Source organism: Tamandua tetradactyla, chromosome 26 (assembly GCF_023851605.1).
Source record: "Tamandua tetradactyla isolate mTamTet1 chromosome 26, mTamTet1.pri, whole genome shotgun sequence".
Classification (NCBI taxonomy): domain Eukaryota; kingdom Metazoa; phylum Chordata; class Mammalia; order Pilosa; family Myrmecophagidae; genus Tamandua; species Tamandua tetradactyla.
In genome coordinates, this window is record NC_135352.1 from 31,417,636 (window position 1) to 31,443,425 (window position 25,790).

General features: G+C 36.2%; 1 protein-coding gene across 2 annotated transcripts in view; it reads right to left on the bottom strand.

Annotated features, from left to right (window-relative positions):
* The window catches only part of TENM3 (teneurin transmembrane protein 3), a 1,405,686-nt gene that overhangs the window by 1,104,089 nt on the left and 275,807 nt on the right, over positions 1-25,790 (bottom strand). For both annotated transcript variants that reach the window (XM_077144566.1, XM_077144565.1), the window contains exon 2: positions 2,042-2,204. The gene's annotated coding sequence lies outside the window, so the exon portion shown is untranslated. The remainder of the gene's footprint in view (positions 1-2,041; positions 2,205-25,790) is intronic.

A 25,790-nucleotide genomic window follows, 5' to 3' on the forward strand; every position in this document is an offset into this window, starting at 1 on the left:
CCATGTTCAGAAACAAAATAGAGTAAGAGCTGATTTTATTAGGGTGAGCACTAGCCTATTATAGTAATGTTGCATTTAAGGCAAGTTTGCCCTTACTCTTTTCATGCTGACTGGGCTCCGTTTTGTAATACTTATGGTTCTTTGACAGACATCAGTACTCTAATTACCCAACAAATGGGAAGAGAAAAGTTAATACTCGTTCAGTACATTTCATCTGTTTTTATATCCAAAGTTCTTGTCAATTAATATAGTTAAGGTCTGTTGCATTTTCTATTAACTACATTAAAAAGATGTGAATTCAACTAGAATCAACTGCCAATGATTTCAACATATGGTTACTTTTTCTACTAATCAATATTTCTACAGATATGAGACCGATGAAGCACACAGTGAGACCAGCTTTTCGTGATCATTGAATACATAAGTTATCAAGAGATATGAACAGATTTAGATCATTTCAAGCAGAATTTCATATAAAACCACTTCAAGTACCACACTGCACTTAGCACATAATATATGAGATGTGGCATGAGCACATCATTAGAGAGAATCAAAATAAACACTTTGGCCTTTTGAGGTACATATTAAGGTACATAAATAGAATTAAAATTAAACAATTTTAACAGAATTGTTAAATTTTAAAATTAAGCACTTTTTTAAACAAAAAATGTTATCTTATGTATCGATTCCATTGGCCTTCACACATTATATTTGGATACTGTTAGCCACTGAAAATTGCAGAAAGATCTTACAGTAAAGGAGATAATCCCATTTCTATTCAGTTTTGCTCATAGCAATATGGTGTGGATATTGAAAACATTTAATTTTTTTTTATGAGATTATCAGCTCAGGATTTTCTGATCTCTCTCAATTTTCCTCCACTTCAGGTTTTCTTACAGGTAATAATAAAACTATTTTGATAGAAATGGAGCCATCTATGATTTTCTTTTTAAGTGGAGCTTCACAGTTTCACAATCAGAGACGGTGGGCACAGCTAAGGGCAGTGGGGTGGAAAGAGGTACATGGGGATGCAACATGACCTCCTGAATGTTTCAAGAATCCAGTCTCAAAAGAATTCTTTTCCATCTGTGTTCCTAAGACATAGAGGTCCCCGAAATATTTTCTGAATCTATGCCGGCTTCCTTCTAACACCAGTTCTATTCATATTGATGTTTCCCTTTATTTTTAATAGTTTCATCATCTAGTGTCCTTTGTGCGCCTCCTCTCCTTAATCTTTCTTTTTAAGATTTTATTGCAGTGCGACTCAAGGCCTTCTAATATTTTGTCTGAATGATATATACATAGGTGTTATATAATAATCAGTAATCAGTTTACTATCCTAAAATGTCTGTATGTCATATTTCCCTTGAAAAGTAACTGAAATAATGTGTCCTTCACAACGGGAACATTATTATTTTTTTTAATCTGGGAACAAAATAGTCAAGATGTAAATAAAAGCTTGATGTAATATGACTGTTTCCCTGGATATTATTTCAGAATAAGAATCTCCCTAGATTATACCAGTGGTTTATTAGATTCATGAAAGTAAGTACCTCAGAACATCTATACATTTCTTTCAGAATGAGATAAACATAAACTAAACATTTGCTTATGGTCTTTGGTTGAGGCTGGGGATTAAGTGTATTTACAGTTAGGTAAATTTCTGAAAATTAAATTCAGGGACTATAACTGGATTTGATTGCTAAGAATCTCTATCATACATGTTGGTTGCTTTGCAATACAATGTAATAACAACAAATGATGTCAAGTGCTTCTTGCAGATTGCAAATGGCTTACAAGTTTTGCAGCTTGAAAAATGCAAAGAGAACGTGGTGATTTAAATGGCCATGTTGAAAGTGCTAATTTTTATAGTTATATATATTTAAAAAAAAAAACCTACAACACCAAATCTACATCTTAAAACTGAAGAAAAGAACTGCCTTCTGTGATAATAGATGTGCAACTGTCTGGAAAGTTGCTCTTCCACCCTTTGGGGAAGCATAGACCATATTGAAATAACTTTTTATGCTGGTCTACTCACCTAGCTTCTCTGATGAGTTGCCTTTGGAAAGCCTGTGTAGATGCAGAGCTCAATTAGTGTAATTTATGTATCCTTGGATGTCAATCATCCCTGTTGAGAGGTGGGACTCGCAGGCTCTCAGTGCATTAATTAAGAGCTCATCTCAGCAGAGCCATCTTTCCACCTAAGGACCAAAAAGAAAGTTTTAATTAGATTTTTAAAAGGAAGTATGTCATACATGAAAGCAAGTGTAGTTCTTTAGCTGCTGTGTGAGGCAACAAACTGGAAGGCCATCACCCAAACACTACAGAGGGCATCAGTTCTCAATCATCTGTGACATTCTAAAGAAGGACAGGAATGGCGATCTCAAGCATTAGTTTCAACCCTTGGACAGTCATTTCACGGAAATAACTCAACTTTGGACGATGCTGTTTCCTTGCCAACATCATTATTGGGCCCTTGCCTAATTATCGATGCAGAGCTGATGCTGACTGCGTGCAATTAGGACTTTGAGGACCGGCCCTGTTTTCTCTGATGGCTGGCCTTTTCTTCCCAGCCAGCTCCTGAATGAATACGCGATGGGCAACACGATGCAAGTTCAGCAAAAGGGAGTGAAGGAACTTGCACAACACATCAATTTCATTGGCTCGGTGGTGGACGGAGTGTGCCATTGCTGGCTAACTTAAAGTTACTGGGACTCCAGAGAGGTGAAAACTAGCGAGGCTCACTGGTGTCAGCTGCTTGAGAGATGCTGTTCTCCTGGAATGGCCGTGTGAGGCCCGCAGACCCATTCTTTAGGGCTCATTTGGGAAATAACAGATATATTATTGAGTAAAATATTTATAAATTAAGGGAGGTAAGACAAATTTTAAAGGCTAGTTCAGATTCCAGTAGGGAAATACATCTGCTAAGAGCCATTCACCACCACCACCATCCCCTCCAAAATTAAGGGAGGGATCAGAGTTCATGCTTGCAAGAAAGAATATGAGTTAGCCAGTGTCACAGAAAAAGCAAACAAGTGAAAAGAAAAGGAAAAAATGCCAAACAAATAGAAACAATGTAATAAGTCTTAGTAATAATAAATAAATGACCAGACCTAAACATTAGCACCTGAAAAAAAAACAGAGTTGTAAAAGTTCACTTTTGGAAAGGTTATAGTCAATGGAAGAATATAAACCCAAGCAAAATGAGCACAAAATAAATGACATCATAATTAAAAGGGTGTTTCTAGCAGACAGGACTGGTACAATGCGCACAATCTTCCTCAGAAAGTGTGAAAAGCTTAGCTCGCTGGCTCAGAATAAAAAAAGTGTGTGCTCCAGTGTTTTTCCTTGCTATTATATCTTGCTTGGTTTGTCTAAGGGAGTATGTTAAAAAAAATCCAGTTACTGAATCCATTATACATTTACCACCTAACTAGCATACTTGCTGTGGATGGAGTAACAGCAGCCTGATAGAAGAAACTACAGATTTTACAAGGAGATGGTTTGTGCAGTGTGTTTCTAAATGGTAAAGTATGCTGAAAATATTACTATCTAGACAATCTGTCTGAAGAGTAAACCTGGAGAACTGTAACCCATCATTTATGTTAAGGTTCCTAAAGATATTTTAGAATCTTTTCTCAGTTATTTTCCCTCACTCATTTTCCCTGTTACTTTGCGCCATTGATTGTGCCATGTAACGTTCATTGTACTTATAGTAGTGCTCCCCAGATACAAGTTGGCAATTGTGCTGGTTACACCAATCTTGTGTGCCTGAGAAATTGTATGTAAGACAACACCCCAAATCTGAATTTCATTACTGTGTCTTTCAATGTATGGTGCTATTTGCATTTAAGCCAAGATATATTGCAAAGCTAAATGACCTCTCAGGCATCAAGGATGTCTAAATGATGACATAAGCACATGCAGTGCTATGCTTAGATTATGTGTGACTTGTTTACCTCAGGAATTGCTCTCTTTTCCAAACAATTCTTAAATTATCTTTATGAGAGACAAAGGACGGAACCTGTTTAAATCAATTTAAAAGGAGAGAAACATCATGGTGTGCCTTCCCATGGGTTGTCAGTTTTTCTTTATTTTGTAATTGCAGAGGTTACGTTCAGTTTTGTGATTCCAATGTTCCTTCCAAAGCCATTAACCGTGGCTGCTGTACTACGTATTTCTCATCAGCTCCTAAGTGCTGTTTCTTAAGAGCATGACAGAAGGAGTGGGCCTCAGACAGTAAATCTTTGTGTTTTAGCCAAAAATACGAATTTTCTTGCTGCTTAATTTGTAGCTTCATGCGAACTTAATTTTAGGATTTGGGGTAAAAAACTGTTTCTTGAATGAAAATTTCCTTGTATATGAAATTTTCTCAATTTAATGGGACTTTTTGAAGTTAGCTAAAGCAGTGGTCAAATTTAAATTATATTAGAAGCAATGTACCCATACTAGGATTTGTGACTTGATCTTAAGTAAATCAAACCAAGCACTGAAAAAGCCATGTAGTTATCATCCGGGTCCTGGAACAGAATAATCACAGCTGCTCACATTTAAAATAAAACTTGCTAATTATCAATGTTAGATATACATTGAATGGATACCTGAGAGAAGAAATCATGTAAAATTAGCTCTCTCAAGAAGAAAATTTCCACGACCCTGATTTATTTAGCAGATAGAAATATTCTGTGGCTTATTAGATATACAAACAATTAGCATGCATCATCCCACAAAATTGTTAAACCTGGAACTTTGCTATATTTGCTATAGTTTTTTACAGTCTAGGACAATAGCTCTATAGTTCATACATACACACACATGCACACACAAATACATGGGGCGAGAGAGACATGATTACATATATGTGTGTGTGTGTGTGTGTGTATTTGCAGATTTACTTTCTAAATTCCCTTAGAAATCATTACAGAATATCTTGCCCCACAAGGCCACATTTACCACTTGTTTTCAGGATGCATAGTACCAGGGAGAATTAAAAATATTTGACAATAGGAGATTCTCACTGTAAATGCTGCTTTTTACAAGATTGATACCACATGGATGAGAATTTTTACATTAAACTTTGCCACCTTTTTTTGTGAGGTCTTTCTTCTGAAAATATTTATTAGACATCTACAGTTCTATTTTTTAAATCTCTTATTATTAAATCTTGAAATATAATTAGGGATATTTGACCCATTTCAAAGAAAGACCAAAAACTTCACTTCAGCTTCTTTGAGGATTAACAAGGCTAGCCTGGGGTCTAATTATTCTATCTATCTATCTATCTATCAATCAATCAATCAACAGGGAATGATGTGTACAAGTGTGCGGGTAAAAGAAAAGAGCACTGTAGATGACAGTGAACCCAGAAGACTATGGCAGATGAATGGGTTGCAAGGTGCTGCTGTATTCCAAGAAACTCCTCGGACCCTGCTTGGAGAGTGGCAGTGGTGGAAACTCCGGGTTCACCTTCACCTTCTCTCCTACCCCTCTTATCAGAAATCACATCACTTTTTCAAAGATTCTCAGAGTTTGGGATTCTACCAGATCCTTGTTTTGGTCGAACACTCTCATCTTCTAGAAGATGACTCTTTAGTGCTGTCTACAGGTTTCTATTACCTTTCCCTTGTACCAGCCACAGTGGCAGGTGCAGGACAAAAAAGAATATGGCATCAATTCCTCTCCCAAGGCTTTGGAAGATCCTGTCCTCTTTTCCAGCAAAAAGAAAGGCGCTGTTTTTTGTTTTTGTTTTTGTTTTTTTGCATGGGTAGGCACTAGGAAACAAACCCAGGTCTCCGGCATGGCAGACAAGAACTCTGCCTGCTGAGCCACTGTGGCCCACAGGGGCTGTTTTTATAAATCAACTTGATGAGCTTGGGGGTGGGGGCTATAAAACAGTGAGCACTCATGGTGAAATCATGGGTGCTTCATCTGTTTCAAAATCAAATTTTAATTTATTTACTCATTTGAAATAGCATACTTGGACCTGGTATTGTTGGTTCTTTAGTGCTATTTGGGTGTACACAGTCACATAAAGCTATGTGGGTTCCAGAAAACAAAGACTCAGAGTGCATCTATTCAGAAAATAGCTTTTTTTTTTTTTTTTTTTTTGCCAGGTGGACTACTAAGTTTCTGTGAACATTTAGTTCATTCACTCAGTGAAATCAGCCAAGCTAGTACATATTAATTTGCCACATTTTCCCTTACTCATGGAACTTACATCCAAAGGCAGACTATAATGAGGCTGTAGATAAAATGACCCCCTTCTACGTTGTCTGATCACTGGTGATTAAGTGTGAAAGAACAGTAGGTGTATGCTCTGACCTTCTCTATTCTCTTTGGGAAATTATTTTAGAATAATAGAAGCTCCTTATTAGGATACTCTGTGAGAAGAATATAGATACTAAATCAGAAATTTGGGTGCAAAAAACATGTAGTGTTAGAGTATAAACTGGCACTTTCACCAGCCTTTCAAAGACAAAAACATCAACTTTGAGTTTATTTAGTAATTCAGATTGCCAAGTGTATTATCAGAAAGTTTCATATTTCTGTTAATGGGATCACATGCAAAAAACTTACCAATGCTAATTCCATCTGGTCATGCCAAGAAAAAATAAATCAACTATTGATCTGGTATAAGTTAGAAATGTGAGTTTTGGTTATGGGATGCTGTTAGTGCTTTCTCTGCAAAATCTACTTGTTTATATATGTCTTTTCCTAGACTGTATGGGAGAGCTGTCTGGGTGGGTTCTCAGTCTTTTATCTGTGACATTTTATTACTTAGTTTTAATGCTGAGATATTTTATTGTACATGAGCCTAAAGGTTTTCTGCTTTGATATGTTTATAAGAGAGAATAATAAATAAATGATGATTTAGTCCAGTATTGATGTCAGGATTGTAGTAAGTTTCATATTTTTTAAACCTTTTTTTCTCCCAGTACTGGCTGAGAAAAAATGATTAGTTTCTAGTTATTTTTTTGACTGTTGAATTATTACGGGAAGAACAATTCTGCAGTTTTATGGGCATTAGGTTATGGAAATGATGTGATCTTATATCTGTTTGTATGGTGGTGACAAGTCCAAAATTGTTTTCTAGTAATTCTTTTATAAGTTTAATAATAATGGGGGGGCCAGTTATTAATATGCTCCATCAAGAAAATATTCTAATATAATTTTTTGAATTAAAAAATCAATCCTTTATCATGAAACATTTGGCAGTTGGTGCACCTATCTGGACACAGTTTTGGCTTTACTTTATAAGTGAAATGACAATGGTAAAAAATAGCACAAATACATTCATATTTATTTTTTAAGCAATGTATTTTCTTCATATACTCATCTGTTTGAATTTTCATATAGAGTCTCTATGGGGTCATAGTAACACAATAGTCATACCTGTTAATTACACCATCATCCATTTAAACGGTTTTATTTTAAAGATTGAGTGAAGTTTTTCCATATTCAACAAATATTCAATATTTCCACATAATATTGTAAATGTCATGACATTTGAGAGCTTTGCTTTTTTCAGGCCACTATTTTGAAATTCCTGTAGAAACTATACACAGGAGATTTTAAAGAAAGTTTTGGTTGTTCTACAGTCCCTTTGCAATCTCTACCAAGAACTAAGGTTATATCACTAATTCTCAGAATCTCAATAATTCAAAGCAAGGAAAAAAATAGTAGAGAACTTTTTGGTGATCTGGAAAAATCTTAAGAATTAAGGTGATATTCAGCCTATATCGTATATTACATTTATATCTAATATTATATATTTACATACATTTTTAGGTAAAATTTGAATTATTTTGAAAATGTGTCTTCTGCAGTCAATATCACCTAAACAACATATCTGTAATTGAATATATATGCACATATGTGTATGCATATGTGCAAAACCAAATAAAAAATCTTCGACATTCTATTGCTAGTAGTTAGGAATGTACATCTAAGTGATGGCGATGTGGGGGATTTAAATGAGGCTTGAACTGTTCATTCATGCATTTTTTTAACTTACTCAATGAATTTTTACTGAGCCTCCAAACAAGTGTTCAGTACTATGCTATGTTCGGGGCATAAAATAATGAGCAAAACAGATGGTGACCTGTCCTCATGAAGCTTACATTTTAGTAGATATATAGATATTGTTACCTAAGACCATAATGCATTTGCCTATTCGGTCTGCACATTTATCTATTTTATTTGTTACAGCATCCCGATGCTATTATCAATGCACTGATTTTCAATTTCCAAAATATTTGGCAGCATACTTCAGGTTCCAGTCTGATTTACTACATAGGATGATTGAAACTGCAATTCTAAATTACTTCTAGGCATTCAGTATAAAGAAAAATTTTCAAAGATACTTTTATGGCTTAATAATTAAATCTGGGTGAATATGCCTGCTGGGAACTTCTGCAATAATAAAACAGAATGGCAGGCTCCAAACCTCAAACAAAGAACTTTTTCTTTCAACCATCTGAGTCACAGCATATTAGTATTTAATGGATTTCACATTTTTTAAAATGCACAATGCCAGGATTCCCTGGTAAAAAGTCTTGAATAACTGTTCAAGTACAACCCAAAAGTTTCTGATAAACAAAGAATGGGAAGCAAATACTCAGCAACATAACCATTCCAGGACTGCAAGTGTCTGGAAAAAAAAAAAAGATACACTTGTCTTGATCTCAAATTCAGAGCCACTCCTTGGCTCATGCTTCTATCCCCCAAGACATTCAGAGACAGAAATTTCATGAGTTAACCCCTTGGGGACTTTTTCTGCCTTATATGGACTATATTTTTAACAACATCCAAATAATAGCTAGTAATGCCCTAGAGAGGAAGTAGCAATCTGGGGACAATATTGTTTCTGCCCCTACAGATCTCAAAGTGCTTAAGTTTTGCCAAAAAGCTGAAAAAAGGAGAGTATCAGAATATGTATAATTTAACAACGTCTCTTGAGGTTCTGGTGAATTCAGCCACCTTTCTACGATAAAATAATCAAAGAAAACTTTTATCAGTGTGCATAAATAAGCAATGGTTGGGCTTATAACGATACATAAAATACACGAGTGTTTTAAATATACAGCCTGCATCCATTATAGAGGTTTGGGAAAATAACTCTATTTAAGGTCATATTTTAACTTAAGTAGCTTTCAGAGGATTGGACATAATTATCAGTTTTGGAGATAAATATAAATTTATACATATTTACCACTACCTACATTTATCTACCTATTTCTCGATCTACCTCTAGCTTTCCTTATCTCCCTATCTTCAGAAGCCAAGAGAAAATAAAGTTCTACCTTCATTCCATGGAAATAATGCAACTTGAAGAAATTGTTTATATAATGATTTTAGTTCCAGAGATCCAAGGACAAAAATGCAACTCTCAAACTTCATGTGCATTTTCAGACCATATAAAATCACAACACTTTAGAGTACTCCCAGAACAGTTAGACAATTCTAATTTGTGTCCATTTTCCTCCTTCATTTCCTTCTCAATAAATAATGGATAAAGCAACAATGGGTCTTTGCTGACTTTTTGATTCTTCTAATATACCAAAATTATCTCCTGGAAATAAATTAATGACTATACAACAGTCTGCAAATGGTTTCAAAGTAATTTGGTGGTTCCTAAGATGGACCATGTGTTCTATTTACTTTTGAGCCAATTAATCATTCCACTTATCTCCTCATTCTATTCTACCCTCTCCTGATTCCAGCCCTACCTCATCCCCACCTCAGAACACATGCTTCTGCCACACTGAGGTAAAGAGAATCATTAGATTATTTTCCCCCTTTTGTCTTGGTTTGCTATCTAGTTTTCTATTAAATGGAACAAACTATTATGTTCAACAGTGCAAATGTTATGCAACTATTCAATGGAAAGCTCTTTACTGGAAACACGATTGATAACTATGTAAATACAATAACTGTACTAATTACAGTACTGTCTGATTTAGGAAAAGCATATTTGGGGTAAGTGAATTTTCAAAATAAACAATGCTTAGCCATTTAAGAATCATTATATTTTTATCATTCTGTTGTTGTTTGGAATCTTTAAAAAACTGAAGGCACTGCACACTCCTGTACATTAAGAAATAAAATCAAAATCACCTGAATTACAGACTTCTGGATAAAATGATGGAGTGGGGAACTCCATGACTCAGTTCATCCACCAAAACAACTATTAAAAACAGGCAGGAACCACCTGAAACAATGATTGTGAAACCCCAGAGGTCAGAGAAACACTGTACAGTGTCCAGGGAAGAGTGGGAGGAGGAGACTAATAAATTATGATAAAGAACTGCAAATTGCTCTCTCCACGAGGTGACACCAGCACCCATCCCCTCCTGCCCCCACCAGAGGCCACGGCAGAGTCCAGACCCTGGCTAGCTACTGGAGACAGAAAGGGCCATAAAAATCAGCTTCCCCAAGAGCAGGCATGGGCACAGCCAACCACTGCTCATGGATTTTGACTGGAAGATTTGAATCATTGGGTGGCAACTCAGAAGGCAACTAGTGTTTCAACCTAGCCTGGACAAAGTTGGTGGAAGCATTGTCTCTACCCCATGCAGACAACAGCAGCAGCCACCGCTGTTTCTACTCTTCCTGGATGGTGGTGGAGGCCATGGAGATTTAAAGGTGCAGGGCTTCCTAATGCTGTGGGGCACAGTTAGCTGAAGGACAAGAGGGCTCAGCTCTCAGCTTTGGGGAGCCACGGGAGAAGATTTTGGCAGACTTCTTCACTTCCTCTTTAGGGGACTTTGGAGCCGTGTTCACCCTCTTCCCCATGCCAGCCTTCATGGGTCCCTAGCCCTGGTTTGGCTAGGAGAGACTGGCTTGGGAAAGGCCTTTCTAAGGGGATACTTTTCCCAGAATTTGTCCTCAGGCAAAAGCAATGTGAGACAATGAAAGGAGTGTAAAAGCCACATAGGTGACGGTCTGGGACAAAGGGCTGCTGGCAACAAGTACTCTGGGAAGCAGAGGACACAACCATACTCCTGTAACAGGGAACTCCAGCACAACTAACAAGCAAAACCCTAGGACAAGACACAGACCTAGAAAGGCAGGGAAAACCCTGCACCCTGCATTTGCCTTGGGCAGACCTTCCTGACAGGAGGGCTGAAGCTTGAGAAAATTTCAACCTTATAGCTGGTAGAAATACCAAGAAACAGGCATCCCGGGGGGGGGGGGGGTAAATCCCAGAGTTAACATTACAAAATATTAAAAGGTACAGTGTACAACAAAAGAATATAGGACAAACAGGAAATGATGGCCATCCGAAGGAAGAGGACAAAAATAAAGAAAATACCAATGCAGAAGAGAAGGTAGATGTGCCAAACAAAGCTATAACAGAGTGATCTTAAAGATGCTCAAGGAGATGAAGGAAACACAGGAAAGAACTAAAGGATAACAGGGAAACAACGAATGAGCAACATGAGAGTCTTTGTAAAGAGATGGAAAATTTAAAAAGGAGCCAAACAGAACAACTGGAGTTGAAGACCACAATAACTGAAATGAAAAACACCCAGGTGGGTTTCAAGAGAAGATTGGAGCTGGCAGAAGAAAGAATCAGTGAACTCAAAGACAAGATACTTCAAAGAGTCATACTGAAAAGCAGAAATAAAAGCTAAATATGAAAAGTGAAAATAGCCTAAGAGAGCTACGGGACACCATTAAGTGTGCCACTATATGCATTAATGGTAAAAGGGGGCACATGCCACAGTCAAAGCAATCATGATAGAAAACTTCCCAAACTTGGCAAAAGACATGAATATGTATATCCAGGAAGCTCAGAGAATACCTAACAGAACAACATGAAGAAAAATGCAGTCGGTCGTATATTGATTACACTATCAAATTCAAAGGACAAGGAGCAAATTCTGAAAGCTACAAGAGAAATGCAATGTGTCAAGTACAGGGGAGTCCCAATTAGACTGAATTCCAATTTTTCATCAGAATCCACTGTTAGGTCTCAGAAAGAAAATTCTAAGAGCAAAAGGAGCTCTTGATGCAGAGCCCCCCTCGGCCCCCCTGCTCAGCATCCTTGGCAGATCCAAGGATTCAGATATAAATCTGTCACAAGCCCCCACCCAATCAGGAAACCACACACCCCCTAGTAGGCACCCTCTGCTCCTGGCATCACTGTCCCTTTAAAACACACCTCCTAGAACAAGGAGCCAGAGCCGTTTCCTCTTTCTGCCTGCTGGGCGCCCAGGCGGGAGCCAATTTTTATGCTCCTATCTGCTTTCTCCCTTTCGCTCTTTCCCACCTGCTTCTTCCCTGCTTTATCCCTTCAATAAATTTGTTACTCTTTGACTCGCTGTCTTGTGTGGAAGCCTTAATGACCCTGTGCCTGACAGCTATGGAGACGAGAAAGCAGTGGGTTGAAATCCTTAAAACTGCTTAAGGAAAACACCCAACAACCAAGAATTTTATATCCAGCCAGCTACTCTTTCAAAAACTGAGGGAGAGTTTAAGACATTCTCAGATAAGCAAACACTGACAGAATTCACCACTGCTAGACCAGCCCTGCAAGAAACACCAAAGGAAGTTCTCCAGACTGAAAGGGAAGGGCACTAGACCATGGTTCAAAGTAACATAAAGAAACAGAGACCTGCAGAGAAGTAACCACTTTGGTAATTATAAATGCAGTATCATTGCATTGTATCATTCGGTACGTAACTCCACTTCTCACTTCTGGCTGGTACCAAAATGCAAATACATTAAAAGTAATGATAAACCTAGGTTTTTGGAAATAAAATGTACAAAGATACAATTGGTTACAAACACAAAAAATGGTCGTGGGGGGGACATGAGGGTATAGCAAAATTACATGTGCATGCTACTGAAGTTAAGCTGATATCAAACCAAATGTGATTGTTACATATTTAGGATGTTACATTTAACATCATGGTAACCACAGGGAAAACAGATGAAAAATACATCCAGATAGAAATGATATCACTTAATATGATACCAAACAAGCCAAAAAAGCAGATAAATACAAAAGTAGGCATTAACAGATTTAAGGAACAAAATAAGGGCTAAGATGTACAAAGGCTAAATAGCAAAATGGCAAGAGCACATCCTGTATTATCAGTATCGACTTTTAGTGTAAATGGATTAAACTGTCCAGACAAAAGGCAGAGATTTGGAGAATGGGAAAAAAATGTGACCCAGCTATACGCTATCTGCAAGAGACTCATCCTGAAGTCAAAGAAGCAAATGGGTTGAGGGTGAAAGGAAGGAGGAAATATATACATGTAAGTGGTAATCAGAACAGAGCTGGGGTGGCTGTACTAGTATTGGATTAAAAGACTTTAGGTCAAAAACAGTTACAAGGGATGAAGACAGTCATTGCATACTGATAAAGGGGACAATTTAACAGGAAAATGTTAAAATTATAAATATATAAGCACTTAGGAGCAGAGCCCCAAAATATATGAAGCAAATATTGACTTATTTAAAGGAAAAAATTAATAGTTCTAAATTAATAGTAGGACATTTTACTATACTATTCTCTATAATGGATAAAACATCTAGTCAGAAGATCAATGAGGCAGTACAGGACTTAAAGATACACTAAACTAACTAGAACTTATAAACATAGATCACTGTACCCAATGAAAATAGAATGTAAATTTTTTTGAGTGCACATGGTTCATTCTCCAGGATAGACCATATTTTGGGTCACAAAACAAGTCTCAATAAATTAAAAAATATTGACATTCTATAACGCACATTCTCTGACCACAATGGAATGAAGCTAGAAACAATAGCAGAGAGAAAACTGGACAATTCACAAATATGTGGAAATAAAACAACACACTTCTAAACAACCAATGGGTTAAAGAGGAAATCAGAAGTGAAATTCAGAAATATCTTGTGGTGAATGAAAATGAAAATAAAAAATACCCGAACTTAAGGAATACTGTGAAGGCACTGATGAGAGGGACATTTATAGCTCTAAATCCTTAACATTAAAAGAGAAGAAAGACTTCAAATCAGAGACCTAATCTCAAAACTGGAAGAACTAGAAAAAGAAGAGCAAATGAAACTCAAGTGAGCAGAAGGAAAGATATAATAAAGATCAGAGTGGAGATAACCAAACTAGAAAGCAAAATAAAAATATACAAAATAAAACAAAATCAAGAGTTGATTCTTTGAAAATATCAATAAAATTGACATACCTTTAGCTAGTCTGAGAAAGAAAAAAGAGGGTACAGATAATGAAAAATCAGGAATGAAAAGGGGTCATTAGTACTGACCCTGCTGGAATCAAAGGACTATAACGGGATATGATTAACAATTTTATGCCATTAAATTAGATAAACTAGATGAAATGGACAAATTCTTAGAAACATAGAAACTACCTACATAATTTATAGAAGAAGAAATAGAAGACCTCAACAAACCAATTACCAGTAAAGAGATTGAGTCAGAATCAAAAACTTTCCAACAAAGAAAATCTTAGGAAAAGTGTAAAATTACCATATACTTAGCAATCCCTCTACTAGGTACATACCCAAAAGAACTGGAAGCGGGAACTTGAACAGATGTTTGCACACCAATGTTCATGGAGGCATTATTCACAATTGAGAAAAGATGGAAGCAACCCAAAGTGTCCATCAACCGACGAGCAGATACACAAAATGTGGCATATACATGCAATGAAATATTATTCAGCCATAATAAAAAGGAATAAAGTCTTGGTACCTGCAACAACATGGATGAACCTTGAAGACATTGTGTTGAGAAAATAAGCCAGACACAAAAGGACAAATGTTGTATGAGCTTACCAATTTGAAACAATTTGAATACGCAAACTCAGAGTGTCAGAATCTAGAATACAGTTTACCATGGGAAAGAGTGGGATAAGAAATGGGAAGTTAAGGCTTAAAATGTACAGGTTTCCTATTTGGATGATGGAAATGTAATGGATGCTGGTGCTGGTTGCACAATCTTGTGAACCCAATTAATAGCATTGAAATACATATCTGAACATGATTAAACTGGGGGAGGTAAGATTTCATATATGGTAACAGTAAACATTTTTTAAAATCCATGGAACTACACTGCACAATGAAACCTAAATTAAACCATGGACTATAGTCAGTGGGAGAACTCTAAAAATGTGCTATCATCTATGATAAAAATGTTCCACACCAGTGCAAGGTGTTTGTGGTGGGATGGCAATGGTGAATCCTGTATTACATGTGTGATTGTTCTGCAAACCCACAACTTCACTAATAATAAAAAAAAATGAACGAAAGAAAAGCTTAATACAAGGATGCCTTGAGAACCTATTGAAGTGGACAGGACTTAGTCTTTTTCATTAAATGGCCCCAAATTACTACTGTTTTTAAATTTACCATAAACTATTTTGTTGGCGGTTTCTCCTGGGATCATTTCTAAATGCTATGGTCATTTCTTCTTAAGGTCAATGAGGACAATTCCTTCTAACAATACAGATCATATTCTTCTGTCCCCTTATTCCTCCACCCATCCAGCCAATAGCAATCGCCATTGCTATTGCGTTTCCTCTCCTCAGATTGCAATGAAAGCAAATTGGAACACTAGCTGGAGGAAACCTGGTAAGCAGTTTTGTGCCTTATGAATAAAATTTATGCAGAGAATTTTTTTTCTTGGACTTACATTCTCCCTCCATTCCTATTCAATTTTAGATCCCTTCTGCCTTTGAAGTTTTTATGTAAGTTAGAGATTGATTATAAATAAAATACAGTCTGTCCATATCCCATTAATCTTTTATGTTCCCTTAAGTTATAGTACTCACTCTCGCCCAGGGAGGTAAGACCATTGAAACAATCATTTTCAGCATAAAGTCTGTTCATAAAAATGTGCATTTGTCTCTCAACTACCTTGCAGACAGATATATGGAACGGTAGATGTGATAGTCTTCCTTTATTTCATATATGCATACTCAGAAAAGAGAATGGCTGTTACCTTTAATCAATCACCCTTGGAAAATCAAGTGGATATGACAATTGCCATCCTAATTCAGTACATTAAATTAAAACTGCACATTACCTTGCATTGAGGAGGTATGTAATAAATACTAGTCAAATTGAACTGGACTTCATGAAGTATACATCCTTATTAAATATGGTTAGTCACAGATTAGAAGGAATCTTCATTCATATTCGAATTTACTGGGTATTCCTATAAATGGTGTCTATTTTATAACATAAAGAACTTTCAAAGAATTTATCTGTTCTTATTTTAGACTATATCTTAAGTGATATTCTTTTTAACTTCTATCACAAAATGGATATATTCTGAGTAAGTTATCAACTTGTCATTCTGACATGGATCATTTGGCCAAAATTGATTTAAATAATCACAATATACATCAAATACATGTTTTTATCTGTGTGGTCTACATCTCATAATCTGCAACAGGAGATAATCTTTATACTAACTTCAGAAATGCCCATATGAGGGCATATGTATTCTGAAGACTATTGTTGAAGAACAGTCACATAAATACGAGTTTCACAGATCTCATCTTGTTAGCAGAAGCAAAACTGATCATGAATCACATTTATTTTTTACTCTGATGCCTCCACAGGTTCAGTCTCATGACTTAATGTTGTAAGTTGCACTAGCCATGTGTGCAAGTCTTATTAGTAGCTCTTGAAAATTTCCCATGGAATTGTAATATGTGGCCTTCATATAGCTTATAAGATTTATGCCATACTAATAATCATACTAAAACTGCCAAGGTATAACACTACCTAAATTATAAATGTTCTCCCCATCCTGAGAAATAAAAACAGAACAAAAGAACAAAAACCGATTGCGGCAGACCATTAGTTTTACCATCTCCCTCCCCATCTGCTCTCCCCTCCTTCCTAAGAACCTGGATGCCTGGATATTGAGCTAAAGGATATTTTCCAGCCTCTCTCGGAGACAGTGAGGGCATATCATTATATTCAGACTAACTGGACTTGGCCTTCGGCTCCCCCCGTCCCTTGCCCTGGGCTGGAAGATGGCATTGGCAGTGACCTTGCTTTGCCCAAGGGGATGAAAATAACCCCCTGGTGGCATGGAAGAGCCACAGATGGAGACACTTGTTCCTGAACGAGCCGTGGAGGAGAGGCACCCACCAGCCCAGAGAAGTTGTACTGTCTTATGCAACAGGAATAATACCCTGTGCTATTTAAAATACTCTGTGTGTGTGTGTGTGTGTGTGTGTGTGTTTATGTGTGGGGGGGGCTCGGTTAGATTGGAACTTCCCCTTTGCCCAATTACATTTGTTAATGATACTGCTAGAGAAATTTCTTCTGAATTATAAAACAGATAAAAACAACCCATCAGAATTTTTAGTTAGCTCGGTAGGAAGTGTTAAGAGTCCCATCCCATATAATGCCCTAATGTGAAAGGGGCTTCGGCTGCATTCTTTCATTGATTTGTCACAGAAAGATGTGAGGGGAGGACATGGGAGTCATCATGACTTTTGCTTCCAGAATAATCATGGGAAGTGCAGTGAGATTATGTCACTCCCATTCCATTGTGCAGACAACTTTTATGACTCGTGACCATCTTCTGAGGTCAGATCAAATGCCACCTCCTCCAAAATAACATTGTGACTTTTTCAACTAGAAATAACTTCTCCTCTCTCTGAACTCCCACAGAACTGCATCTCTACGTGGGAGTTTGTAGCATTTCTTTTAATTACATATGAACCCTTACAATCCTCTATTAAAACGAAAGGTTCCTCAATGAAGGATTTATGTCTGATCTGTTTTGTAGAGCTCAGTGTTTTGCATGTACTTAGAGCAACATAAATATATGTTGATTGTAACAGTGGGTGAATAAATCACCATTTATTAAGCAATAAGAGTCTTTACTATGCTTAAGGAAATGACATGATAATGTACCTACAAATATTTTACACTCATCTAAAAACCATATAAACTAATAACAATAATAATAATAGTAATAGTAATAATAAGGCTTTCTTTCTGCCATTCAATTTAGACACACATAAATGACATGACTATTAGACGGAAATAGTAATTTTCTTTTAAATTGAACAGCCCCATTTCTTTTCAACTGTTTCTAGATAAAATTTTTTTTAAAAGGCAAGAGCATGACTCTACTACAAACTCTAGCTACATTTTATTTTTAATCACACAAAGATCAGACTGATCTGATTTTGTGGAAAAATCTATAAGCAATTTAAAAAAAATCATGTCTGATATTTACTTAGTGGCTATCCTATTTACTAGGCTTTATAAGATGAAATCATGTGTCACCTTACCAAATTAAAGGCATGGGAGATTCTTGATTGATTCTGAAGTTAACATTAGGACTAGCTATCAAATCTGGTAGTTTTCAGTGGAAACTTGTTAGCTGAGCACTAGTCTAATTAGAATATATATATGTATATAATTTAAAAACTTGTCCTTAATACTTATAGGTTTTGAAACCAAAATAAAGAAGTATTAAACAAGCTTAATAATGCATTTATGGATTTCATAGTCTCAATTCTTAAATGCTTTTATTTAAAATATCCCAGTAAATCTGAATTCATTATTTAATTTCTTATTAAATTATATTATTATTAAATTATTTAATTCATATTAAATTATAATTATTATATCCATGAAATATAATGAATGTTATCTCTAATATTCTAAATGCCAACTTTCTCCAATAATGTATAAACTTGTTCTTAAATAGATTATGTGAATGAGATAGTATCCAATTATAAAAATCATCTGATAGTTTTTTCTTTAACTTTTCTTCTCTTGGGGGACTGGAAGAATTTGAGTTTTATATCCAGCAACAAAATTTCATGGCTGCATGAATAAATCCAATTTTCTTAACCTCTCTGAGCCTCAGTTTCTATATCCTTGAGGAATGGGATAATACCTATACATAGTATTTATTAGTATAAAAAGTAGGTTAGGAGATGGGCCATGGTGGCTCAGCAGGCAAGAACGCTTGCCTGCCATGCCAGAGGACCCGGGTTCAATTCCCGGTGCCTGCCCATGTATTAAAAAAAAAAAAAGTAGATTAGGCATTGCATGTAAAATACCCATTATAGGACCTGGAGCAGCCAATAGTCATTACATACAAGGTCCTCTGACCTTTTGCATGGTGGGAAAGAAAAGTGGTGTTATCCCACTCATTTCACCTCTCCAGAGATCTCAGATAGAACAGGTGCTTAAAATTATGTATTTTTAACGAAAAAAATGTATTTTGCAAATATTTTGTAGTTTGTATAAAATATATTTATATGGTTTATAATTTGAACAAATAAATTGATTCTATTTTGTGATGAATAAATATAACTTTTTTTCCAACTCTCTCTCATCCATTGTCTCTTATCACAAACCTTTTTTTTTTCATTTCTTCTTAGCATTTAAACATTTTTAAGTATTTAATATTTGTTTAAAGGGAAACAAAAACAACTGAAAGCCTTCTCTGGAGAAATGGCATTCTAGATATTAAGCTTTCCATTAAATTATCATAATCAAAATGCCATGGTATTTGTATTAGAATTGAATAAATTAATGAATGAAACAATAGGTAGTCTTGAACTAGAATGTAGTTTTAAAGCAAACATTGCAAGGCAAATGACAAAAAAAGTAATCATTTATTTAAAAAGAGTTATCAGATAAGGGTTTGATATCCAGAACATATAAAGAGATTCTACAAATCAACACCCAAAAGACAAACAACCCAATTTAAAAATGGGCAAAAGACATGGATGGACACTTTTCCAAAGAGGAAACACAAATGGCTCAAAAACTATGAAAAGACAGTCAATTTGACTGGCTATTAGGGAAATACAAATTAAAACCACAGTGAGATATCATCTCAAACCTTCATGAATGGCCATTCTAAAAAACCCAAGAAAACTCCAAATGCTGGACAGGATGTGGAGAAATAGGTAAATTCATTCACTGTCGGTGGGAATGTAAAATGATGCAACTGTTCTGGAAGGCATTTGGCAGTTCCTAAGGAAGGTAAATATAGGACTGTCATATGATCCAGCAATCCCTTTACTAGGATATATGCAGAGGGACAGAAAGCAGGGACACCAACAGACATTCGCATACTGATGTTTATAGTGGCATTATTCATATTTGCGAAGAGATGGTACCAACCTAAATGCCCACCAATGGATGAGTGGACAAATTGTGGTTTATGTATATGATGGAATACTTCGCAACTGTAAGACAGAATAAAGTCATGAAGCATGCAACAACGTGCCTCAACCTTGAGGACATTATGTTGAGCAAAATAAGCCAGAAACAAAAGGACAAATACTGAATGGTCTCACTAACATGAACTAACTATAATGAGCAAACTCTATGAGTGTTAAATTTGGAACACAAGTTATCAGGAGATAGAAAGAGGGTAGAGTTGGGGCTCTTGATGCTGAAGAAAAACAGAACATTCAACAGGATTGATTGTAAAGATCCAGAAATGGATAGCACAATGCTATGTGCTGGTTGTACAATATTGTAAATATAATGAACAAAGCTGAAGGTGAATATTGTTGAAGGAGAAAGGCCAGGGGCATAAATGACACCAGAAGGAAAGACAGAGGGTAAAAACTAGGACTATATAACACAGCAAAACCTAAAGTGGACAATGATGGTACTTAAATGTACAAATAAAAGGAAGTTTCTACTTGAGGGAGAACAACTGAAGGTCACCATTGCAAGGTATTAAAAACAGGTCAGTATATGGAAAAAATACAATGAATGCAAACTAAGGTCTATGATTGACAATAATATTGCAGCATTTTGTACCAGAGGCACTATACCAAAACCAAATGAAAATAAGGGAGAGGTATGGGATTCTCATTGTTTCTCTTTTCCTTTTTTTTCTCTGTTCTCCTCTCCTTTCTTTGTAGAATAAATGGAAATGTTCTCATATAGATCGTGGAGGGGAATGCTTAACTATGTGATTATACCAGGAGCCACTGATTGTACACTTAGGATGGATCGTAAGGTGTGTGAATAAATGAGTTTTTTTTTTTTTAAGAGTTCTAAAAAGCTGGCTATTTGTAAAAACAACAATGACACAACAACACGATAAACTGAACCTTTAGTTGGCAATTTCAAATGGATTACAAAGTCAAATGCAAAAAATTCAAATAAAGAAATAAACCAAGCTTCCAGGAAAAGATGCAATTTGCGTGGATGCATTTCATAATATTTGTTCATGACATTCCATAAAACACCAGCAAAAGTACATTTAGGTCTTAAATACACAAAACCAGGGAGAGTAGAAAAGAATAGCAAGAGAATTTTGGAGGCTAAAAAAGCAAAGGATGTGTGATAATGGATTCAGTAGACCCAGAGGTGTTAAAACCTAAACCGACAGTTGGGAAAGCTGAGAAGCCCTAATCTGCCTTACACTATGGCCTACATCTGGAGATTTATTCTCTGGAGAGCAAAATATAAGGTTTCTAGACTGGGAGAAGGCAGACAGAATTGACATGGCCTACATCTGGAGATTTATTCTCTGGAGAGCAAAATATAAGGTTTCTAGACTGGGAGAAGGCAGACAGAATTGACATGGCCTACATCTGGAGATTTATTCTCTGGAGAGCAAAATATAAGGTTTCTAGACTGGGAGAAGGCAGACAGAATTGACGGTAGAGTTTCTATTCACTAACCAGGGAACTGAAGAAATATGAAAAGATTAAATGTTGAGCCCACCTCTCTCCACCCCAACACGTTTCCTCTCCCCACCACCCAAAATCTGGTAATCTGTCTTTTCTCATCCAAGCAAAACAATACTACAGGATTTTCTGGGGATGCTGAGCAGCATGAGAAGCAACACCTGACCTGAAATAGCAACAAAAGGCAGTCAGATCTCCCAGAGGAAAGTTCAAAGCTAACACAACCTACCTTAATGAATAGAATTTCCATTTAGTATTTAACTCTTCCACTTTTAAACATGAACAATTAATCAATAATGAGCAGAAATCTGAAGCAGTTTTTAGCATAAAAGACCTGGCTCAAAACAAACCAAGAAATCATAACAAAATCAATCAACTTTGAGAAAACATCCACCGTGCAGGGAGAAGAGAGCTTTCAAACATATTAATATCACTAGAGGTAAGAAGCTATATTTTCTCCATGAAACAGAGGCAGAATGTTATTGAAAATTAGATATATTTAGAAAACAAACAATTTTGGAAATCAAAACCTTGCAGCAGAAGTAAAAAACTCAGATTATTGGAAAATAAGTTTGGGATAATCTGAGTTGGAAAATGGGCAAAATAATATTAGAGAACTAGTCCAGGAAGTGTAATACCTAGAAGAAAAAAAGAAAGAAAGTGAAGAAGAGGTAACAATCATTAAGTCAGACACTGTGAAGGGCCCGAATGTAACTTGCAAGCTACTGAATTAGCCTGCTACAATTTTATATACAAGTATTGATAGCCCTGCATCAGAGAAACATATCATTTATTATCAACAGCAAAAACAGCAGTTAGAACTGCTTCTTGCACTGGTCCTTTCTGTCCCAATCCCCATAAGGCAACACAATTAGGGTTAGATTTAATCTGTCTGTGCAGTGGGGTGCACTACAGCAGAGAAACACCAAATTTTTGAAGATTCAGCTTTTGTAGGGTTGCTAGCATATCTGCTTCTCCTCTTTCCAGGAAAAGAGGTCTCTTATCATCATAGAATGCCTCCATGGAAGAAGAAGTTTTACCACCTGAGATACCTCTGGGGAAGTATATCTTCAAGTCTTATTAAAGGGACACAATATCTCTAACTTCCAGGTTTGTTCATTAATCAAACATTCCTTTACTTAGAATGCCCACATTGTGCAAGTCCAGACTAAGAAAAATACATGGAGAATTATGTTCCAACAACCATTAATAAATTAATTCAAGAAAATTTCTTACAAATTTCCAAATCCTACTTAATCCTTGGCTGATTAGATGAATACAGCATATCACTAGTGAACACTACTGTGAAACTTCAGAACTGGATAAGCTAAAATTTCAACAAGCGCTCAGTGAGACAAAAATGGGTTATAAAATCAGAATAGCTTTTGACTTCTTAACTGCAACACAGAAAACTAGAAGACAAAAGAACAATGCCCTCAAAATTCTGAAGGAAAGGTATTTTCAAGTTAGATTTCTATACCCAGCTACGTTAGCAATCAACTGAGGGTAGGATAAAGATATTTTCAGATATCCAAGATAAATTTAAAAATTATCTCCCATTTATTCTCTCTGATTAAGCCACTGCAGAAAGTATTCTATTAAAAGGAGAGAGAAAAATCAAGAGAATGAAGAAATGCATCCCAGGAAATGGAAATTCCAATGCAGAAGAAAGGCACCAAGAATCCAAAGAGAATAATCAGTGGAAAGTCTAGGATGACTTGTAAGCAGTTTGGATCACAGAGACACCAAAAGGATTTCTGAGATTTAAGAGACAAATTCTATTAAGAGCTGACTAGACCAACATGCCCATTGTGACTGTACGGTTTTTAAATTGAGGCCGGGATTGCCTTTTTATGTCTGATCCAGATTATTATTCTACGTTATTTGTCTTGACCATTTGCTGATGATATTTCTGCTTTCCTTTCCATGACTCTAAATTCTGGATGAACTGAAGACAAACACTTTACTAAGACAGTATTCTGTTACGGTCAAGTCTGCATAGAGGGTGTAGGCTACTGTGAGTTCAGAAGCAAAAAACAGAGAAACACCCTCCCCTTGCAAGCATCCCCCTGTCCCTCCATTCCTGGTCCATAGTGTGCCTGAATGTGGTAGGTCCTAAGTTTATCAAGACTCACCTACGGCCTTGCCTAGTGACTTTCCAGGGTGTGTTAGTAGATATTCTGCAGACACTAAAAATCATACTTTGGAGACATACTCAAGAACAGAGAAAAACAATCAGAACGAGATATAAAGAATAAAGGAAGGAGACAGAAATTGTGTGCAACCAACCTCACAATTTTGTTTTAAAAGGTACTGAATGCATAAAAAAAGTATAAACACCAAAATGTATGAAAATGTTAATAATTTAAATGTTCTTCTTTATACTTTTCTGTATGTTCCATATGCACTACTGCAAATAAGTATTAATCTTAAAATCAGAAAAATATACTAAACACTACTACCCCCAAAATAAATCTCCTTTGATCCTATTGATACTTCTAGTTAGATCTTTGTTTTTCTTTCCCTTCAGAATTAAGCTTCCTTGAAAGAGGGGGCTACCATCAAAGTCTCCAATCGCAATTTCCCATTCACTCTTAATTTTCATTGCAATATAGCTTCTCCAATCGCAATTCCCCATTCACTCGTAATTTTCATTGCAATATAGCTTCTGCTCATAAACTTCCTAGAAACTTCTCTGGCAAGTGTCATCAATGGCTGTTCTTTCCTCTTCATTTTGTTTCTCCAGGCATTTCATCCAGCTAACATTTATTGAGCGCCTACTATGTACCAGGCACTAATCTAGGCTTTCAGTATCATTAACACTTCCTCTTTTCCTCTTTCATAAAACTTGCTTTTCCTTTGGACTCCAAGACATGATGAACTTAAGTTTTCCTACATTTTTACTTTCTTTGTTCTTTAAGTCTCTCCACGCTAGTGTGGCAATTTTTGGCCCCCCAGAGGGTTTTCATTGCTTTTTGTTACATCTAATTTCACAGATCTTGAAATTCTGAATCACATTCAATGCACAGCTTCATTTACTACATTTATTCTCTACAGTTGACTCCAAATTTATACGTCCTGCCATATTGGTCACAAGATCTCAAGACCATATACTGATCAGCCATAGTGACAATTTCCTATGTATGTCCCATAGGCACTATTGATTTAACACATCCCAATCTGATTATTAGACCCAACACTTATTGGTTTTTCCTCTCTGATATTTTCTAACTCAGCAACAACCACACCATCCATGTTATAGTCCAAGACAAGAAGCTAAAATGATCTTGCTCTTCTTACTTTCTCTTATTAGTTTTTAATTCAATTTTCCCTCTTGATATCTTTATAATTGCTTTTTGCTCCATCCTTGCCTGGTTTGGCCTCCGCCTTCCTTGATTGTATAATTGCCCCAGTCTTCCTGTTTCCAGATCTCACTCAAGCCTCTCCATTTCAATATGGGTGCCAGAGTGAACTTGCTGTAATGTGAATTTGACCTTGCCATGCATCTGCTTAAATTGAATTAAGACATTTCTCAGCCATGAGAATAAGGTCTAAACTTATGTCATGACCTTTACAATTCTTCTCCACCTTGACTCTGTCCCTTTCCTCAATATCATCTACCATTACATTTATACTCCAGTCTTACCCAACTGCATTTTACATATCCTCTTTGCCTCTGTATATGATGCTCCACCTTCCTGGAATGTCCCCCTCCACCCCACATCACCCATCTGTATTTATCTAAAAGGTGCTCATCATTCACGAATTAAAGAATTACTTGATCAGGGAAGCCTTTCCCCACTCCCCTTGTACCACAGTCTTGATTGGGTACTACTTCTATGTGTTTCCAACAGGTCCTGTTTTAATATCCCTCTTTTAGAGTCTTATCAAACTCAGTTCAAGGTAATCCCACTGGAAATTCACTTATGCATCCCTTATGAGAACTCCTCTGGAGAGATTGCCTTCAGAATTAGTTTATGAGTCACACAAGAAAACTTACTTTTATGATCTTACTTCATTTTTGTTCAAAAACTGTATTGCCCAGTGTGATCACCAAAATTATTTAACAGATTTGACATTGAATAACTTTTGGCTATTTCAAAAAATTCAAATG